Here is a 16,931-nt window from a genome sequence, read left to right as displayed (position 1 = left end):
CATCGTTGCAAATAGAACTATCAAATTTTGCTATTGCTCAGCGGGGCTTAAGAACGGTGAGTAAAAAATATGAAATGTCGAGTGTCCAATGAAATGAATGATTTAAATTTGCATAAAGTAAAATAAAACATTTGAGCCCTTAATTATTTTCACACATTTCAGAGAAAAGTTTAATTATCATATCAATTTATTTCCATGATTTACCAAATCGTAAACGCAATCACTTTATTTTTAAGCCAAAGTAGATTCCTAGTATCAGGGCGGATTAAGGATTTTATTTTAAATGGACGTCAGTCCATAAAGTGGATTATTTTGGACAAGCAATTATTTGTATCTTTCCAAAAAATGATACAATAAAAATATCAATTAAGGTGGCTAGGGAGTCTTAATTAAAATTGATAGAATTTTTCGATAACTTATCAAAATGAAGTTTTTAACTTGCTTTTTTTCCAAAATATATTAAAAAGTATTGGTCACCGTACAGGTTGTGCAAACTTGTCAGATTTTGTATAGATTATGCATGGGGAATCAAATTTTGTGTGATAAAAAGAAAATGTACCATCAGAACTATAAGATAAAATATAAGAAGATTGCTCTTATTACATGCTTTCAGATAAAAAAGGAAAAATGGGGTTACTGCATATCAAAATAGGTAAATTCATAACACTTTAAATATATAAAAATTACTTTATCTGAGTTATCTCCCCTTATTTGGCAAGTTGAAAAAAAAATATCTCTTCAAGCACAAACAAGGTGTTTTTAAGAAATTACAGCTGTAATTATGATAAAACAACACAATTTGCTATAAGTATATTAAGTCTTTTACATAAATTACATACAACTCTCAAATTTTGTACATATCATAAAATATCTAGACCAAAGTTATCTGCTTTTTCAAAATTCAAGATGGAAGAAGACACCCGAGCCACCTTACCGAGATCGGATGCTTTCTACGCCCATCCTGGATCAACACTGTAGTATTATTGGTTTTAATAGACAAATAGTTGAAATTAAACATAATTATTGATAATATATGAACTGACGAAGGTAACCTTCTTTTATTTTACAAATTGCAGAAATTTGTGATTAAAAATTAAGTTGATAATGCAGTGCTACTCCAAAGAGTTTTACATAAGAGTCACATAAAATTTCATACCCATCAATATTGAAACTAATATCCTCACTGATGGCCTGAAATTTACGCGGAGTATCTTTCATTTAGTTATAAACACACTAAGCAATTGAAAGTACACTTACTCTTCCAAATATTTGTTTATTAAACTGTTTAAACAAGATCTTGAGTGAGACAATGTATTGTCATTGGCATAGTTGAACACTTTACTTGCATAGAATATTCGTAGTTTATCAATGTAAATTTTTGATGTCATAATGATGGTTTTCAAATTCACAAAATTTCTTATGAATATTTTATCCCCAAAAGCTAAAAAAAGAGTTTTATTTCTTTGCTTTATGAATATATATATATATATATATATATAATCATCTTAAAACATTTAAGAACAAGTGTTCACAACTTATTAACATGTGCAATAATTCTATGTATTTTCTTTTTAGATGATTTAAGTTACTACGATTAATTACCTGCAATCATCTTATTAACATATACATAACTATTAAAACACTTCCCGATTGTCCAACATTTAAACTTAATGATGTAAACAATGAATGCATCTTTGTGTTGGCTCACTGTACAAAAATCTACCTAACCTGAACAACAATTTAAATATGGCAGTCTAACTAGTTGTAGTTCAGATCTTGCAAAAAAAGCAAGAAAAGTTTTATTTGCTATTAACTCTTACTCATCAGGCTTTGGACAACTTCCTGTGAGAGTGTCTTGCAACCTTTTTGAAACTTTGGTCAAACCTATTTTATTATATAATAGTGAAATATGCTATATGGACACTTATATTCAATTTTATAGAGCTAAACTCCGAGCTAACAAAAATAGCTCAACACCAGATGCTATTCATTTTATTGATAAAACTGTTTTAGAAAAAAACCCAGCTACATTTTATGAAACAAGTACTGGGGACAAAAAGAAGCTCAACAAATCTAGCTGTTAGAAATGAACTAGGACTTTTGCCATTAGAAACTTTCATAAAAACCCAAACTATGATGTACCTATCTAGATTAAATAATGAAAATCTAAACCCACTTCTTAATGAAGCCTTTAAATTAACTAAAAGTTTAGATACCAAGGGAACATACTCTTGGTATACTTTTGCAAAAAATGTGTCACAAGATATAAATATTGACATTAAACTTATTGAGGAAACTAAAACTTTAAAACAGACTAAAATGTTAAAACCCCAATTAAAAAAAGTTATATCAACTATTATCAAACTGTTATTGATGATAAAATAAATAACTTAAATGAAAATAATAAAATATATCTATATAAATTTCTTAAATCTAATATAAATAACCAAATGCAATACTACCTATCACACCCAAGTAAAGAGACAAGAAAAATGTTAACCAAATTTAGAATAAGCGAACATTGTCTCTTCATAGAAACTGGACGATATACCAAAATACCACGAAATGAAAGAAAATGTAAAATATGTAATATCTTAGACGATGAATTTCATTTTTTCTTCAACTGTAAAATAAATAAAAATATAAGAGAAATCTTTCTAAAATATTATATACAAAAATATGTAAATTTTAATACACTTAATTTTACTGATAAACTCGTAATAATACTTAATCCATCAACACCAAATGATGTAAAAGCAGTTGTTTCTTTTATTAAAGAGTCATTAGAACTGAGGAAAGGAGAACAGTAACTGTTTTTATCATATTTCTTATAATATTGTCGAGTTTTCATTATGTTTCATTATGTTTGTTTGTCAATGTATTTGCCACAACCAAAATTGGTTTTTGTATGTTTTGCAAATAAAAAAATTATTCTAGAAATAATCGAGACAGGAATGCAAAATAATCCCATGCTTACTTATGAAATAAATTGATAATTGGAACTGATAATTAAGAATTTTACAATTGACTTGGGGTGCAAATAATTTCCCCAAAATTAACACGATAATTACATCATCATTTTAACATGTTTTGATTTTACTTTTACGCATGTGTGTAATTGTTCTCACACGTACAAATAATCAATTTCAACACATACAAAAATGTAGACGTAAATATTGAACCAAATCGAAGTTAAAAACGTGGAAGTTAAAATGTCTCCATGTTTTCCACCATTCAAATTCTGACGACCACCTTCTAAATGTTTGAATAACATGATCATTGGCACCACATGCTGGTCTTTTACGACAAAAGTGACAACAAAAGTTAACAGTATTGTAGCCAATAGTATCTAATTGTTGCCTTAATGAAGAATTAAATGTTTTCCTACTTTACGGCGATGATTGAAATTTCTTTTCTACAACAAATGAACATTTTGGTAAATCGCAAGTGTTATATCTTAGAGAAAGGTACTCACTCATTATATATATCTTACAAATCTTATATAATAATGGCGTACTCCGGATAGATAGAATTTAATAGTCTGGTGACTAAGATTGAGTGTTATTGACAATAAGTAATTAAATAAACTAGAAGATTATCTTGTACATAGGGATTGACTTCGGAGTAATTTTGTCCATTCATTACCAAGAAAGTTCTGAAACAATTAAAAGCGGATCTATATGTCAGTCTAGTGCTTTCGCTTATATATGCATCCCATAATTCTTTGATTTTTTAATTCAAACCTTCATCAGCTCTAAGATATGTAGACAAGGCGTTGGTATCGCGTTGACATGTGGTGCCAAGGCTGTAAACTTCGCCGTGGTAACGAGAAAGATAGTCAGCTGTTTTTTTACTAGGAATGTGTTGGCCATGCACTACTAAATCATTTTTGACTGAATATTAAGTGAGGACTCTCATTAACTTCATGAGAATGTTATGTCTACCCTTTTTTATAATGTCTACCGAGGCTAAATTGTCACAATTGAATAATGCTTGTTTTCTATTCCATCTATTTACCCCACAACACGCACATGGATTCGAGCGTCAGTGATGAGTCTTTTGTAGACGAAACGCGCGTCTGGCGTCAATTCATAATTTAAGCCTGGTATCTATGATGAGTTTATTTACAGGTGAATGTTCCAATCTATCGTTATATTATCATTTAATAAGAAGGAAATTCCGATTTATTTTTAAATTGACCAAGTAACAAAATCTTGTTTACAGCTTTGTAAGTGCACATGGTGATACAACTTTTTAACAGTCGTAGACAGTTATATGAAGTGTAGAACAAGCACTATATATCTCTGTGTCCAACATTTAAATGCCCAAAAAAACAAAATAACTCTCTCTTGTTACAAGAATTGCACCTACTGAAAGATTCTATGATTTCTTGAGTTCGTTATACCTTTTATAAAGGGAGATAAGCCTCCGTATTTTAAGTATCTAAATATGATCCTAAATATTAGAATTTATGACATGTTATTTCAGTTTTCTTAACTGAAAGTGGCACACCTAACGACTTAAAACATTTAAGAATGACTAATAGTTTGTTGACCATTATCTTGTTCTGGTACAATAACTAAAAAAAATCAAAAAAGTGTAAAATGTGCTCTTTATTGTAACTGGAAAAGGCATTGGTTATATCGGTATTTAAAAGCCAACTTTTAAAACTTAGGCTTTTAATAATTCTGATAGGTCCACCATTTGAAACATATTGCATAGACAATTTATCTTTATCGACAAGTTCATTTAAACTAGGAGTTTGTTTGGATCCGCACGAGGCGCTGATAAGTCTACGATTATTATTGCATTTACAATCTACCACACCGATGGCGTTAATGAAGTAATGTTCAAATGACATAAAATCTCATAGTTCTTCTAAATAGCCTTGTTCTATTTCCGACTCTATTACTTTTAAAACGTGTGCTGATTGAGATAATACTGATGTTTTTTGCACTCAATTAAATAAGATGGAAATTTTGTAATAACTGTGAAAAAATATATTGACTCAATCCAGAAAATAGGTAATTCTGTAATTCCTTATTTAGATGATTTTTCTAATTCAGGTGAATTACAGATAAATACCAATATGTCAGTCCTTAAGAGTTTCCAATAATCATGTAATGACGAATAAATATTCTCTGATCACAATAGTTATAGATAATTATCTTAATTAGTTTCATACGACGACAGATGGTTGGATAAATTAACTTTCTTTACGTTATAAGTACATGAATGCCTGTACCAAGTCAGGAATATGACAGTTCTTGTCCATTCGTTTTTGATGCGTTTTGTTATTTGATTTTGCCATGTGATAATGGACTTTCCGAATTGATTTTCCTCTGAGTTCAGTATTTTTGTGATTTTACTTTTCACATGGAACAATTGCATTTAAACTCTGGTGGATAGTTGTCTCATAGACAATCATACCATATCTCCTTATCTTTATATCTTTTTGTTTGAACATTTTTAAGGGTGTTTAGTGTGGTGAGAAGAGTTGGGTTGTTTTTTTGTTTTTTTTGGTTGGAAACATGTATTAATTGTTATTACTATAAGTGTTTCTAATATTGAATTTCTCGAAAATAATTATTTAAAAGAAAACGGAAGTAAGTTGTACTAATGTTTATATGTTAATTAGTGCAAATGTAATGATTCGAAAGAAATTTACTAAACTACAACAAGAATGTTGTGCCATCGTTAAATAATTTTCAATCAAGGAATTTTTCCTACCATGAACATTTCTTAGAAAGAAATAGTATTTCTAACACCCTTAAAATGTTCAAATAAACAGTATAAAAATAAGGAGATGTGGTATGATTCTCAATGAGACAACTATTCACCAGAGTTCAAATGCAGATATCCCAGTAAGTTAGGACATGTACTCATAACGTTAAGATAGTCCAGTCAATCCGCGTACCCCTTGTCGTCGCATAAAACTAATTGAAAGAAGTTTCTAAAACTATTGTGATCACAGCCTAATTATTTGTCATTACATGATTATGGGGTTCTTTTAAGGACTCGCATTTTGATGTTTATATTTATCAAAGGTACCAGGATTATAATTTAGTACGCCAGACGCGCGGTTCGTCTTCATAAGACTCATCAGTGACGCTCATATCAAAATATTTATAAAGCCAAACAAGTACAAAGTTGAAGAGCATTGAGGATCCAAAATTCCCAAAAGTTGTGCCAAATACGGCTAAGGTAATCTATGCCTGGGATAAGAAAATTCTTAGTTTTTCTAAAAATTCAAAGTTTTGTAACAGGAAATTTATTAAAATGACCACATTATTGATATTCATGTCAACACCGAAGTGTTGACTACTGGGCTGGTGATACCCTCGGGGACGAAACGTCCACCAGCAGTGTTTACCTGTATTTCAACTGTATCAGTTCGTATATAATATGTTGTAAAGTAAGGTACTGTTTAAAGATCATATATATTAAAAAATTATTTTACAATGATTTGGTTTTTTTTTATATAATTATGATTGAATATTACTCGAAAAGTCACGTTTTTATTTTTATCCGTACAATGTGACCTTAAGTTGCTTACATCTGATTTCGTTAATCTGTTTTGGATAGTTGTCTCATTTGTAATCATACCACATCGTCTGGTAATTATATAAGCGTTAATTCTCATGATTGCGCAAGTAAACAATTGTAATCATCTACACTATTAAACGAGAAGACTTCATTTTGTGTGTAAATTCTCTTCCTTTTACAATAATAATCACCATGCCTCTATATTCTATAGGTACAATGTATAGTCGCATTTGTCATCCATTCTTATTATTATTCAGTTATTTTGGGAGAAAAACGAAAATAAGGCGTCCAGATATTGTTTCCGTCAGCGGACGGACTGTTAAGTCATAGACAAGACTTCCGTTTGTCTGTTTAAAATAACACATACTTGTCATTAGTACTTGGGGGACCAAACAGTTATGTTTGCGTGTATCTGCATGTACACTATGATCATACTACTATAACATACAGAGACTCTCTATATTATATATCAGTGACCGCCATGGATAATAAACTTCGAATTGATAGACTTAGCGAATAGCAAATATACTTTAATGATAATGTACAATTATATAAAGAAAGCGTGAAAATAATTGAAATTAATAAAAAAAAAAAAAACCCAAGAAATAAGGGAGTTTAGAAAACAGGGAGGGGGCTTAAAAAAAGTTGTCCTGTCTCCAGGTACCTATAACTTTGACAACTTCCTGCAATTCTCCAGTCATTAATCTTTTACCCTTGAAAATACTTCTTACAACAGATAACTCTGAAATGCAGTCACCTTTAGCGTTTGGTAGTTCATTGATAACATTCTGGCGTATCACAAACAAACAACTTGTAAGGTCTCATTTCATTGGCCGAAAGATTCAAATGCAACAACATTTGTAGTTTGCACGTGAATTGACACAGGTGACTGACTATGGAATGTACTATGTTACTACGAACGTAAAAACAAGGATTTGACAATGTATAGTTTACATTGAGTGTAAATTCACATTGCGATAAGACGTGTCACGGTACTTGTCTATCCCAAATTCATGTATTTGGTTTTGATGTTATATATATATGTTATATTTGTTATTCTCGTGGGATTTTGTCTATATGTGTTACATTTTAGTGTTATATGTCGTTGTTCTCCTCTTATATTTAATGCGTTTCCCTCGGTTTTAGTTTGTTATCCCGATTTTGTTTTTTGTCCATGGATTTATGAGTTTTGAACAGCGGTATACTACTGTTGCCTTTATTTACAAATCTTTGATCAAAAGAATTAAATAAATGTTTTGTGAATTTCAAATTGTTGTGTCGAAATATTATACTGCGGCAACATAATCATTGTGTACATAATGTACCTCATTATGAAACAAGCAAGGATAACATAAAATATATGTGCCGCTTTTATACATGATTAACTAACCGCTTTTAATTTCTTTCAATGTCGTAGTTACTTATAATAAGGATCTCATAATGCTGATCCATTACAATAATTACAAAAACATGAAAAACTTATAATGGGTTGCATATTCCTCTTTTAGTGTTTTCACGCTATAAAACGAAGATACAGAAAGTTACGCAGTAGCTAAGCGTTTGGTCATTAAGAATTTACGTATCATAAACGGAGCAAATTGTCCCCGAAATATAGAAACAAAAACAAAAAATAATAATCATATCATTTGTGCACGTGCAAAAAAATGAAGACGTAGTATGCAATGTATCATGATCACCACGAAATTCAAATGAATTCAGTGAAGGCATTTTGGTGTAAAAAGGAATGAAATGTTACATCGGAGAAGATTTTTTCTTTTGTTTGTGTGGAACTAAAAACAAAATCTTATCGTAATTTATAAGGAACAATATAAATATACTGTTTTCAACTTAAACTGGCTAAAAACCTCTCCTTTAATTTAACACAGTAAGAAAGTGATATGCATAACATTGTTAAACTATCCACCAAAGTGACGTGAAATATGCATGCGTATTTAAAACGAAATACAAAATCAAACATGTAAAATAAACTGATAAACGAAATATTAAGAAATTATTAATAAGTATGACTGAATGCATGTACTAGAAGGGGTCCACCTTTTTATCAATACATTTAATGAATAAACACGCTTTTAAAAACTGATTGTTTTCTCTGTAACTATTTAGATATTCACAAATATATAATCTACGTTCGAAATAGCAAAATAGTTAACTTATAAAATTCATTAAGTATATCGCTGGAGTTTATAAAGTACTGACATATCTTTCCACTGTGCCATAGTTTGCCATCTCTATTTTTCTCTAAACAGGGTATGGTTGGTTACATGTTCTGAATTTACTTAGAATTTCGGGATTTTTTCTCAAAATTAAGTAAACTGAATTACAAAAAACATTCTTAGTTGAATACCTAAAATTTGCGAAAGATATAAAAAGGCAGGATGAGCAACTTGGCCGAATAACGATTTATGTAAAAAAAAAAAAAAAAAAAAAAAAAAACAATTAAAAAGGCAGGACCAAATAGACTAAAAATAAAAAGACAGGACAGAGAATACAACTTAGAAAAAAGAACTAACTGTTTCATCAAAGTCCACCCCCCCCCCCCCCCCCCCCCCCCATAAAATAAAATGATAGATCTCTTAATCCAGAAACAACTGAGAGAAGAAAGTTGAATTAAATATTTCGATGTGAAACCTTAAGATTTTAAAGTTTAAAATTTTACTAGTGCACAAAATTATAAATTCAATGAATTTTACATGCACATACATGTATCATTGAAAAGCTAGAATTGCCATGGGAAAACTATTAAAGAACACAATAATGTACGTGAATACTGATCAGTCCATTCAACTTATAGTAGAAGGTTTGAATTGGCCAATGAAAACGATCGTTCCTTTACGAGTTAACCTAATTAAGTTTGACTGATTACGTCGCACTACCTTTCGCTAAGCTTGGCTGCATATAAGTGTACATACGCTCAACTACACTCTTAATGACTGCGATTTCGTGGTTTTGTTCTAGTAATTTTTATAAAGCTAAAACTACTCTGTGAACTAGAACGAGGCGTTTTAATTATTTACCAGACCAATATATGCACACGTGATATTTAATTATTTTCTCATTTTTTATATTATTCTAATTCGGTAGATTAGATAATTTGTTTAATAAAGAGCAGCAAAATAACAATTACAATAAAGTCTACAGACGAGGCACATATTGCTGATTGAAATACCTTTCTTGACAGTTGTAAACATAACTGACTTCTACCCTATATCGAAGCTCGATCAGAAACTACTTATTATATTTATACAGTATTTACTGTTTATGTTTGCTGTGTTATACACAGGATTATTCAACCTCAAAATTGCTTTGATATTAAAGAGGCACCAAACACTCCAATACCCGTCAAACTTCATGCTTATCCAATACCAATACCCGTCAAAAATGCTTACCCTTCCGGAGCACCCGATTTCACTCCCGGTTTTTAGTGGAGTTCGTTTTGTTTCTTAATTATTATTTATAACTGTTGATGTAAATGTCCTTTGGTTTTGTGAGACTTTGTTTACTCCTTGGGTTTGATTGTTATTATTCTTTGATTTTTTAATAGTGATCCAATACTCAGTTACTGCTATTTGCGAGACCGCTGTCGAAGAAGTTATACTCAACAAATATTTAGCAATGTTGATTATTTTCCCTTAAATTAATTACTGCCGGAAACCAGCGCTACTTTCTGACCCTTGCTTCTATTGGACACCTTCAAACACTTCCACGTGTTTACCAACAGAATAACTTGTCAATATGTGATAATCGTCATTACCTTCTATTCATAAGTTCACTCTGGAATTCGATGACCAGTGCTGTATTTTTTTATTTTTTTTTTTGACAGACTTAATAACAATCCAGGTATTTTATGGTTCATTTAGTGAGACAGCTGTTCTGGCAAAGGTTTCAATCGTTTTTCGTCTCACTACAGACATTGGCATTTTCCTTCAAAGGTTTGGATTGCAGCTAACAACATTAATTGTTTCCTATATATTTAATATTAACATTTATAAATCTTTGGTATTGAAATCAATTATGTTTTTTTTATAATATGCCTGGTTGTGTTTCTATGGTCCATATGACGTGGCTCTGTACTTATACATCCCTTTATTGTGTTATTGTTCTATGATAATTTTTGTATTCTTGTCTTTCATTTTTGCTAAATTAAAGTTTTGTCTAGATGCCTTTTATGCATATTTGTTTGTTTTCATGGTGATTAAGATTATAACACATTGTTGTCAATATAATGGCATTTAATACGACTGTCATACAAGTGATAGGTTTAGCTAGTTATAAAACCCGAATTAATCCATTGTATTCTACATAAGAAATGCCTGTATCGAGAGAGGAATATGACAGTTGTTATCCATTCGTTTTATGTGTTTGGGCTTTTGATTTTGCAATTTGATAAGGGACTTTCCCTTTTGAATTTTCCTCCTAAATCTATATGAATTAAAAAGGTTTTTCATTTTAAGCCATGGCGTTGTCAATTTATTTTCGATTTAAGAGTTTGACTATCCCTCTGGTATCTTTCGTCCCTCTTTTAGACAATACTTGGACATGTTAAAATGAAGATTTAAAGCACATTGCCGAGGGTTTTAAATTCTTGTCTGACAAAATTTTGGAACATATTCACACCTTTGAGTGACCTTACAAAATAATCCTTTCACATTGTAATATTCAAACCGTAATTAAAATTCATTTTTTTAACTTGATTAACTAAATGAATGTATAATATTATGTAATGGTCATTTCAATGAATGGAATGAAACAGCACGGATATTGTTTTTGTGAGAACAAAATGGATAAATTGTTCAAACTTTGAGTTTTTCTTGTGCTCTCATGTAAATTTTCACCTTTACCTTTAATGTCTTGGTTATAAAAAGAACGCAATGTTATATAATTCAGCTTTTTGGAATTTGTATATTTTGGTAATTATAAAACTACTCAATAAATTTAAGAATTACAATCATTCAATATCAGATGCTAGCTTTTTATTGATGTTTTGTTTTTAAGCAAAAAGTTCATTTGCTTTCAATATATATCAGCAGTTTCTCTTTGAGAAAAAAAAACATTGACTTTTATTTATCTGGTATCAAAATTGATTTTTAAAGATTATTTTACCTACACCTCTTCCCCCATTTGATTTGTTTTGCTGTTGTTCCATATATTTTTCCATTCTAAACATAAGCAATATTCAACATGGTTTCATTTTTATAATTCTAATCTCTTTCATCTTCAATCAGTTAGATGAATCCCTATGAGAAATTCAAAAGGGCATTGTACATTTCATTTGTGTAGTTATTAAGAGTTTACTTTCATAAATAATCTACAATGAAAAGTCATTCGTGTATAGCATCATATAGCGCATGGAAAGTCATGTACTATGAAAATTAGAAGTATTATAACTGAATTTTCATTGGACGAGAAAAGGTGAGTATGTTCTAAGATTACTTTAATTTATAGATTATCGTTGATCATCTCAACGAAACTGATTTCTCGCTTGAACCGGTACGGCGAAAGCGAGAAAAGCAATCGAGTTGCGATACCAATGATAATCTGTTTATCGCTATTTTACCTATGACGACGTGTCAATTTCATGTCAATTTCATTAGAAACGTTACGTGCCTCCTTAGTTTCTAGCGATAATTTTCCTTCCCAAGCGAGTAGCATGATATGAAAATTATCACAAAAAAAAAAACAAAGGAAAAATGCAGAAAATAGCGATAAGTTAAATTATATGTCATTCAGTGAATAACTTTTGTTTTTTTAAATTGCCTTACCTTTCGGAAATTAAGGTCCTCGATTCTCTTTAACTTTGTATTTTATATGGTTTTGTTAACTGTTTTTATTCGAGCGTTTCTGTCAAATCTCTGTTAAGCGAAACGCGCGTATCTATGATGGGTCTCTATTCGTTAGCTTATGACAAATTGATTATTGTTTCATTTTGATATATTAAAAAAAATAAAGGTGAGAGACATAAGACCTTTAAAAAAGTCACCGGAAGTAACTTGGATAATTAAGAAGTTACCCTTATTTCTAACAAATGTACACAGAAACTATGAATTTCTGAACCAGAATAAGAAACTAATCATATGACATCAGGTTTGAACTAACATGACCAACACGACGGGTGCCACATTTGGGGCAGGATCTGCTTATCCTTTCAGAGCACCTGAGATAAATCATACTTTCTGGGGAGATCCGTGTTGCTAAGTCTTTTTATAGTGTGTTTTGTGTATCATTGTTAGTCTGTTGTACTTTTTCTTTTTCAGATATGGCGTTGTCAGTTTATTTCGACTTATGAGTTTGAATTGCCTCGGAGTTCAGTATTTTTGTGATTTAAATTTTTCTGGTATCCTTCGCCTCTCTTTGACATTACCATTATCATGTCGACTCAAAGCAGGAATCGATCTCTCCCGCTATTTTAAGCGATAGAACATCGAAAACATATTATTTGGAAGCAGTTTAATGTAAGGTGTCAAATGACACCGTTAGTTAATTTGTTAAATGAGATGTATCTAAATATCACCTTTATATTAACTAAATATAGTATAAGAGTAGCCTATCTTTTGACTCCTGAAGTGCTTTTATTAAACAGAATCAGCTAATTAACTCTCTTATTTCATAGAAAGATACAAAAACGGATTTTTTTTTAAACAGTGTAAGGTAAGTTTTCGTTTGACGCACAAAGTGACTCATTGAACCACAAATTATGTTTCAATATTATGTTATACGAGAAAACACGTGTCTTTTAAGGTTGCTGACCCAATTTTGTCAATACGACGGAACTATAAACAACTGGCATACGTCAGGCTATAAACACTTCAACTGACCATTGTCAGAAAAAATGCGTGTTGAAGGCCATTCCTTGACCTAAAAGTTAAGCACCACCTGTTTTTATTGCATCGATTTTTTTTTCATATAAAACAATCCGTGTATCCTCGAAAAATAGAAAATATTCATGTAGCAATATTGGTAACATGTACCATAAACAAACCATAAACTTTAGTTTAGTCACTCATTTGTATTTTGCGTTTTTAAAAAAAAGTGAAAATTACACAAATCAGAAATGGAATTTAACTTTCACTGTGATTCTATTTTTTTACATCAATGTATCACCCAATATCATTAAAAGTCTCTTCAATTATTATTTGGTATGATATTATGCAATATTTGAGTCAATAGGATGTGTAATCATCTCTCTTCCAGTACAGTTCCATACCACATCGTCTCACACTCTGTACAAGCCTTCTGAACTTTAGTTTAGCAATTTAATTCAATTCAGCAACAATTGCCCCTCTTAAATCGCTAAGATTTTGCAAAGGTGGATCCCTGCGATTGAGATTTCTGCCAATGGCACCCCAGACATGTTCGGTAGGGTTCAGGTCTGTTGACATGGAAGGCCAGAAGATAGTGTCAATGGCATCTTGCTATTTGTACTGGGTTACAATCTTTGCCCTGTGTGGTCCAGCATTGTACATGCACAAGGGTCTTGACGCAAGTGGAGGATAATCAAAGTGAGGGACTTCAATGTTTCTAAGCAAAACCAAATCCCTGTAGGTCTGTCCGTTCATGCTACGCTGTTACCCTTATTGCTATTTCTAAAGATCTGTATCGTTGTATGTTTTGTACCTCAAAAAGGTACGTTAAAATTTCTTTACACATTTAATTCAAGATTCAAGATTCAATGTTGCATAGAATAAAAAAAAATCTGCTATTCACTATATGTATAGACATATTCCGAAAGAAAAATAACCAAATTTCTCGATAACTTAACATTTTAAAGAGATATAGAAGATGCCATTTATTAGGTATAGCTGATTTATATATTTACTCATTACAAGGTATTCATCTTGTAAAGGTTATTGTACACCAATGTTCTTAAATTCTACTTATTGGTATTATGACGATATGGAACTACAATAACGCATTTTATACTTGATCCGGTCTATTATATTATGAAGTTCTGGATTTTTATCTTTATATTAATACGCCTAGAACAGGTTAATTAAAAAAAATCCTGCAAAAATAATCAAAGGTTGCCACTGTCATTTATGAAATCTCCAGTTCTCTATTTGAGTGGGCATCGCAAAACTACTTCCTCAATTACAACAATACTTTGACATAATTATACACCATATAGATAGAGTAGAACAATGCATAATTATGTAAGAATGTATGCACGTACTGATAACATGTTGTATTTGACGATAATTATAGGTCTTATAGGTAGGTATTTTGCATTAAGTTATGTCTTCTAGCGTTTCTCAAAAAATCATTGCAAAAGCTGTAAAATTAAAAAAAAAACTGATAATGAAACGAATCGCGAATATACAGTGTTTAATGATTTATGAAATCCGAGTAATTAGAAAAAAAAAGAGAAACTGGTGAACACATATCAACGGCATCTATAAATGACAAAACCATACACCTATGTCCTTTTTATTATACGTTATGGACATTAAAAAAAGCAAAATAAAACACAACAAAAACACTTACATCCATACAACATTAAATACAGAAAAAACATAAACCAAACACAAGGTAAATGAAAAATAGATGTACAAATATGCAAGTGGTGTAATGACTATGTTTTTTTTTCAGTATTAGGACAAATCAGAAAGTTCTAACATGTTTAAATTTCAGGAATTTGAATATTAAAGAGTGTATGTATTATACTTAAACAATAATTAAACAATTTTTCAAGTGCTATTATCGCTACATATTCCTGTTGTATACATTATTGAAACATTGACATGTGTTCGAGAATGTTTGCATTGAATGATATAGTTTGTATCTGGAAAACTCTGTATAAAACAATTTTACATACAATTAAGGTTTAATTTGGTTCAAAGGTTTTTTTTTGGGGGTGTTTTTTTTTTTTTTTTTTTTTTTTGGTACTCAAAGAATGCAAAAAGTTATCAAAATTAAAGTTTTTAGTCATTTCCATATTTGTCTGATTTATTCATATATTCACAAGTTCATCAGAATGGTTTGTACCTTTGTAATATATATATATATATATGTCAAAATGCTCTTAAAGTCCTTTTATTCTCTACATTTTTCTCCAACCGGTTTCATGGATGAATGTAACTAACGGTAACGTAACGTCACGATAATAAGTCTGTAACAATGCATTAAAGGGACGTAACCTTTACAAAAGTAACGTCTTATCTGTTTATGCTTGGTTTGTACTTCTGTATAAACATATTTTCTTTATTAATTCTCATTTCTTCGGTGAATTGGTCGTCACATTGGTAAAATAGGAAAACATAGTATTTGGGTGATTTGGTGCTAGCGCATAAATCCAGGTGTTCACTTAAGTTAATCATCCTAATTTCTTTATGTCGGATTTGTTGACGGTGACCAGTAAATCTTTTCCGTAAAGTGTTTCCTGTTTGTCCAATATAATCCTTTTTACACCCATTACATTTGATGACATAAATTCGATGCACACATAAAAGAGTTTTTAATAGTGAAAATATCTCCTGATTTAAATTCATATGACTGTCTGTCCATAATATTTTGACAAATACCGCAATTTGAACGTCCGCATTTCTTCACAGAAGAAATTGTATCATCTTTGTTTAATTTCGCGCTGGTGAGTAATTTCTTCAAGGATTTTGACTGTCTTTTACTCTTAATAATTTTCTGTGTAGCAAGGGCTCTTTTCAATTATATATATATAGATTGCCTAACAATGTAATTTTAACACACCATTTATTATGTAAATGATGGAAATAAACGCAATATTTCGCTAGACCAACTAGCTTTATCAAGCGTGCATCTATCCAGGTGAAATCGGATGTAGATGATAAGAAACTTTTGCAGCTCAATGTATATGTTGCACTTAGCTGCTTTGAAAACAAAAAAAATTGCAGCTCATTGTCTATGTTGCACTTTAATTAGGCTGCTGGTAGTTGAAGTAAGCAACGTCCATTGGCCAATATTACGGGATAAAAAGGACGATGCTTTGTTTTAAATTATTCTTTATCTTTCCTGTATCGTTTCTCGTCTTTTTCGTTAAGACCATCAGGTTCTAAAGTGTGGAGTTGGTGGATCCAAAAGTTTTCTCTTCTCCTTCTCGCCGTGGTGTCCTACTCGGTGTTGACTTCTATAATTTGGAAAGTAACATTATCAAAAGGATGTTTCGTTGAACGAAGATGTTTTGTGAGAGGACAGTTTTTGTTGGTTTTGTACGATGAACGATGGTTATTGAGCCGAATATTAAATTTGTCCATTGTTTCTACCACATACTGAATGCCACAAGTGTCACATAATAATATATAAATTGAGTTCTCCGTTTTACAGTAATTACTATTTATAGGCACTTGTATATATATATATATATATATATATATATATATATATGAGTCTAAATTGAA

Source organism: Mytilus galloprovincialis, chromosome 2, assembly GCF_965363235.1.
Source record: "Mytilus galloprovincialis chromosome 2, xbMytGall1.hap1.1, whole genome shotgun sequence".
Lineage (NCBI taxonomy): Eukaryota > Metazoa > Mollusca > Bivalvia > Mytilida > Mytilidae > Mytilus > Mytilus galloprovincialis.
The sequence above is the reverse complement of the archived record's forward strand: the minus strand, read 5'-3'. Positions refer to the sequence as shown.